Source organism: Eublepharis macularius, chromosome 17 (assembly GCF_028583425.1).
Source record: "Eublepharis macularius isolate TG4126 chromosome 17, MPM_Emac_v1.0, whole genome shotgun sequence".
Classification (NCBI taxonomy): domain Eukaryota; kingdom Metazoa; phylum Chordata; class Lepidosauria; order Squamata; family Eublepharidae; genus Eublepharis; species Eublepharis macularius.
Genome location: NC_072806.1, coordinates 2,347,908 through 2,354,407, shown reverse-complemented (window position 1 = coordinate 2,354,407; position 6,500 = coordinate 2,347,908).

The following is a 6,500-nucleotide window of genomic DNA, read 5'->3' as shown; positions in this document are numbered from 1 at the left end:
ACCAGTCCCTTTTGCACAGGCAGGAGGGAGGGACACCTGGTGGGAAGGGCAGAGCAAAGCACCAAAAGAGACAGTTGAGTTCTGCAAGGATTTGCACGCCCCAAATATTAAGTATCAGGAAGTCTCTCACAGTCGCAAACACACACAGTCTGGGCTGCCATATATAGTGGTAACTATAAATACAAATCAGGCAGCCAGAAGTGTAAGGAAGTAAAAGAAAGGGAGCAAAAAGAAGCTAAAGGAAACCAGGCTATGTTCCCATATTTCAGATCAGACAGTCAGGCAACAATACAGTAACTAGGAGGGAAGCAGTTGAACAAAATCAAGATGAAAATAATTACAATGTAGAGTCTGAGTCTATGGCACTGGCAACTAATTTTCAGTGAAGTGAGCGTCGCCCTATGAATTCTTTGTGCACTACAAGTGACTGTGAAAGAAGTTGCCAGAAGTTTCTGCAAGCAAGCTCTCATCAAAAACTGCAGATGTTCAACAACGAGGCAGGAACTGTTAAGCCATCTTGTCTATTGAGTCTGAACTTAGAAGAGAATTTGTCTTTGGTGGTGGGGGGGGGGGTAGTTCATGGTTTTGCAATGAAAAAAGCTAGAAAACAATAGCTTTATATTAATTGGCCTAATCTATTGGGGCACATTGGTCCATTAGACTTAAAGGGGGGACATTGCTAGAATAATCCTTTTTTAGTGGTCCCAAAGTTACAAAATAGTTAGAAAACTTGTAGGACTCTTAACTCTAAAATCCTAAATCAATCGTCTTAGACTGGAATAACTCTGCTTAGAATTTCTCTATAAGGCTGGGTGTCATTAAACAAAAGTATCAAAAGTAGGCATTATTCAGAAAGGTAGAATATGTAACAGTAATTTCATAACTAAAACATTTTTTTCATGGTTCATTGGCTTGTAGGTATGGGATGAGGGGGATTGTGTTGGGGTGTGTGTGGGTAAGGTTGCCAGCCTCCAGGTGATGGAATTACAACTGATCTGTAGATTACAGAGATCAGTTCCTCTGGAGAAAATGGCTCCTTTGGGAGGGTGGATTCTATGAGTCTCTCTACAAGAGACATCTGACTCATGCACAACACGTACTGGGAGATGCAATGGTAGCTGGGAAGGGGAGTTTAAAAAGACAGAACCTGTGGCAAGGCAAAGGCTTTGCTGTACACTGGGGCTGTGGGAAGGGGCTGTGAAATGCCAGAAGGGAAACTTCAGTCCATTATAACCTCTCCAGGTCCAAGCTCAAAAAGGAAGCTCCAGCCCATTTCCATTCCTCGCTGTCCTCTGGTTGCCATCCCACACAGTTTTAGACTGGAGAGGTGAAACTGGAGTTTTTGGGAGGCAAAGATGAAATTAACAGACGCTCTGAAGAGCCATCTCCGCCAGCTCTGTCTTTTTAAACTACGCATCCCAGCTAACATTGCGTCTCCCTACATTTGAGGCCAGGTCCTCCAGTTTGCAGGATCTGAGCAAGTCTGTTAATGATAGGATTTTTGGAGGTCTTTCATTCATAGGGTCGCCATAGGTTGGAGGCGACTTGATGGTACATAACACACACACACACACGTGTACTTGAGGAATACACGCCGAGGCGTCTCGTGTACTCTCAGTCATTATCCCACTGAGGTCCTTCCTCTCCACAAACCTGGCCTTCCTCAAACTCTACCTCATATTTCCAGGAATAACCCAAACCAGAGCTGGCAACCATTATCCAAGGTTGTACAGGGCCTGAAAAAAATACCGCTTGGACTGACCAAGACTGGTGAAAGAGTAGTCTTCTGTGGGCCACTAGGCGTCCAGGCTGTGGGTTCCATTCAGGACAGTATCAATTTAAGTACTCAGACTGAATACGTTTGTGGATCTAGTTGCTTTTGATACTCAGAGACCCTTACAGTTGAACTTCCATCTACAGGAAGGGACAGAAGTACCAATACATTCATCAAATGTGCTTATTGGCAGGCCACCCAATCTAACAATTAGAAATGTTGTAAGCACATTTTATAATCTCCTAACAATGTCACCAGACACATCATTAGCTAAAATTGTAAACCTACAAAAATATTCGTCATTAATAACTATACCACTTGTTTTCACCTGTTTTTCTGTTTGGGAGGTGAAATTAATAATTTCTGCTTTCGTACACACCTTGGTCAGCTCCTAGGAATTGGATTTGAGAGCCATGAGGCCTAGTTAATGCTACAAGAAGGAACTGATGCTGGAGGCACTCAGGCTTAGATCTAGAACCTTTGTCCAAAGCTGGGACACTCATCCGATTGAATAAGGCCCTCTGCCTCAAACAGTAGGTTGATCTGAAATATTATTGGCAACCCTTTATGGTTGCCAGCCTCCAGATGGGGCCTGGAGATCTCCCAGAATTATCCCTAATCTCCAGACTGCATGGATCAATTCCCTTGGAGAAAATGGCTGCATTGGAAGCGGACTGTATGGTATTATATCCTGTTGAGGTTCGTCCCCTCCCCAAACCCTGCCTTTCCCAGGCTCCACCCCCAAACCTCCAGGAATTTCTAAACCCGGAGTTGCCAACCCTATACACTATCAAGTAAGCTCATCCCTTCAGTAACTAAAATTCAGTTCCATATCAAGTAATATTTTAATATGGATCATATTATGTTGAACTGCTCTCCAGACCCTTTGACAGTCTTGTGTTAGATCCCCAGTGCGCAAAATTCTCATTCAGAGATATGGAAAGTATTCAACATAATTGTTTCCAAGGTCCGACGTCTCTTTTCTGCACATTCCGTCTGCTTTGTTTTAATCTGGGAGTCGCTGGGCAATCAAAGAGCGGTCTGGAAGACGTTTTCCATTAACAGCCTTGAATCCATTTCCCACCTCTTGGGAAAAGTTGATGGAGGAGTAGCGTTTACACAAAAGGTCAGGGCTTTTTTTCTCCCTTTCTGTTGCTATAGATACACGCCTGCCATTAAACTCATCTAATGCAATAGTGGATATTTATTATCGGATGACGAGATTTCCAAATCTTTCCCTGCAGTATTACATGACTTTTACGAGCACTTTTCATCATGGGAGCCTGATAAATAAATAAGGGGAAAGAGGAGAGGGAAGTTTTAAGGATGCAAGGGAGCCAAAAGTGAATTAGGGGCTGACGGTAAGCAAAAAAGACACATTTGCAGCAACAGTTCATACTGCAATTTAACAATTCTGTCATTCTTTAACTAAACTGTGCAATGCTAATTGATGAAAAACTTGAACAGCCTTGTGAGTACCCTAACAGTGCAGTCCTAAGCAGAGTTACTCCAATCTAAGCCCATTGAAATCAATGGGCTTAGACCAGAGCAACTCTACTTAGGATTGCACTGTAGGTGCTCCAACAGCCCCTATTTACCTAAGGCAGCCCCTGTTTCATTATCCCTGCTAAATCATTGTCCCTTAAAAAAAAACTTGGGGAGAGGGGAACTTCTATAAAATGTTATTGCTGTGAGTTACTCAGCTGGCCTCTTTAGTGTGTTCACAGTCATCCGTCCTTGTCTCTGGGTTAACGTTTTGAATGAGGAATGGATTCTTTTTGTCTCTTAAGCACATGCTTACCAATATATGGGCATGAACACTAACACACTGTGCAGTGTGCAGAGTGTGCAATTTCACACCCCGGCAACTGCCAGATGGGACATGTCCGAGACATTGACATGTTGTAGGGTAGGGCAGTTATATGTGACTAGTTTATTTTTCAAGCCACCAGTTCTCCAGCTTTTTCAAGTGGTGCCTGAGTCTTCCTATACTTCTGAGGACCCACTTGCAAAGTGGCTCTGCACCATACCATAAAACGCAGTTGTCTCACAGCTGCGAACCTGAAAAACTTTGGATGTTATATGTGTTTACTAGCCATAAATATATACAGGGCTTTTTTTTTTCTGGGAAAAGAGGTGGTGGAACTCAGGACCGCACAATGACATCACTTTGGGTTGGCTGGAACAAGGGGGGAGTTTTTTAAAGTTTAAATCGCCCTTGGCGAAAATGGTCAGATGGCCAGTGGCCCCACCCCCTGATCTCCAGACCGAGGGGAGTTTAGGTTGCCCTCCGCGCTGTGGCGTGGAGGGAAATCTCAACTCCCCTCGGTCTGGAGATCAGGGGGCGGGGCCACCGGCCATCTGACCCTTTTCAAGAGGTGCCGAAACTCCGTTCCACCGTGTTCCAGCTGAAAAAAAGCCCTGAATATATCGCATTAGTGAACAACAAGCTGTATTCATGGCCAATCCCACATTTGCCATCCAGAATTCTGGAGGCGTCTCTCCTAGTTCACTCTGCGCATCCTTCTTGGTCTTGTGATTCCCCCTCCCCCAGTGAGAGAGCCGTGACCCACTTTAAGGTTCCAACTCACCATTTGTTTTACGCCCCTGGACTGATTGTGGCAGGATAAATCACATGGCTTGCAGCTGTGATCAAGTAGCAGTGTGGTATTGTGTTATAAGATAAGGCCTTGAGCATTACTTCTGGCTCTCTCAGTATGGCAGACACACAAGGGGGACCCTGTTTTCACCTGTGCAATCTTGGATGCTACGATATTCATCAACTACGTCTCTGCATGACTCACAGGTCTAGCCTTGTGTCCTTCCATCAAGGTAGGGCACAATTTTGTCATGTCCCTGCACTGTGCGATTGGATCATTTAATCAATGCAAAGGTGGAGCAGAATTACTAGGTTTGCTAATAAGGCATGTAATTAGCTACCATCAAAGGAACCCACCTTCTCATGTTTTTCTGCCTGCCGTTATTCTAAACTTGTCTTCAGTGACTCGTGTAGAGATACAGTGGGAAGCCCCCTCCAAGCATGGTTAATTTCTGAGCCCTAGGAGTGACTGAATGACAATATCAGTTACAGAAAGACAGAAGAATTGCCTCTCCCCCGACACACATAAACAACCAGAAGCTGATTCGCAAAAGAGAAGAGAAAAGCACTAAATCACACATCGATGCAACAGGGACTCTCCTTTGCGGGCAGTTCTTTTGGGCTCATAATTTTATTCTTATTTCTCATTGCATCGCTAATATGCTCCGCTACAAAATTACTGACGCAGAGGGAATGTTGCTCTCCCGCTGTGATTTGCAAGAAGATACAGCACAACCCGACTAACTAAAACATCCTTTCCAGTGCTAATAATGCCAAGGGCATTCATCAATGTTTTTGCTTAGCGAACCACAGAGACAGCACATGCAGTGTATCGTCGCAGCCGGTCGTGCGAGCAAAAACAGCTGGAATTAAATGCAGATGCAGGTGGCTTTGCAAAGACATGAAGCTGCTGCTCAGGGATTCCGTTTCCCTTTAACGAGATGCATAAGTCTGACAAGAAAAGTCCTGCCTTTGAGTATATGTTGTTTTACCCATGCAATAAAAGCTTTTAAAAACTGGCAGGTTGACTGTTTTTGGCAAAATGTGTTCCCCACCCACCCCCCAGCCCACCCCCTACATACTTTGCTCCTCTTGCAGTGCAATCCACCATTCCCTTATGAACTATGTGGTAAGGGATTGCCAACTTTTCAAGTGGCGCCTTTAACAGATACATAATCTGCGCTTCTTTCCATTTATTTATTATTTTATATATGCCTCCCTGGTTTGTGAAGCGGCTTCCTGGAAGAGAAAACATCAGCTGCTAAATATGCCATTTTAAAACGAGCTGCCTGCTGGAAGAGGGGGGAAAAGACCATGAGGCCATCTAGTCTACCCGCAAAGGTATCAATAGATTAGGCTCCTGCACCAATTGGATTTCTGGCTTTTTTGTATCGCTGCCCCTATTGAGTGAGTGCTTTTTTTTATAGCAGTGCCAATCAGATGTCTGTGGGCAGCTCACATACAAAGTGTGAAGAGAACCACTCCCTGCCCCTTGCCCTGGTTCATCCTAGCAGCTGATACTCAGAGGCATGTTATGTTGCCAACTTTCAAATTGGCCCCGGCCCCTAGCCCATTCACAGACATGGATTCACAGCCTGTCTAAAGCGTCATCTGCTGGGTGCTGCTGACCAGATCTCTGTTAAAGCAAATAGGATCAGGATCAACCAGGGTTTTTTTGCATTGCCGGTTCTAGATATAGGCTGCTTTTGAACATGGTGGTTCCGTTTAGCTATCATGCCTAATAACTGCTGATAGATAGATCCCTTTTTGTTTTGTTCTGCTTTTTTGGCTCAGATTTCTTTACCTTTTTTCCTATTCCATGTTACTAATATGATTTAAAAGCTAGTACAAAAAGCGGGAAGGCTTTGCTAGACACTGGCGCTATATGAAGGGGCTGTGAAATGCCAGAAGGGAAACTTCAGCCCATAATAACCTCTTCAGGTCCAAGCCCAGCTCTGGAAGGCAGCTCCAGCCCATTGCCATTCCTCGCTGCCCTCTGGTTGCCATCCCTCACAGTTTGAGACCGGAGAGGTAAAACTGACAGAGCCTTTGGGCAAGGGGCAGGGAATTAACAAACCCTCTAAGGCGCGATCTCCGCCAGCTCTGTCTTATTAAACTGTGCTTCCT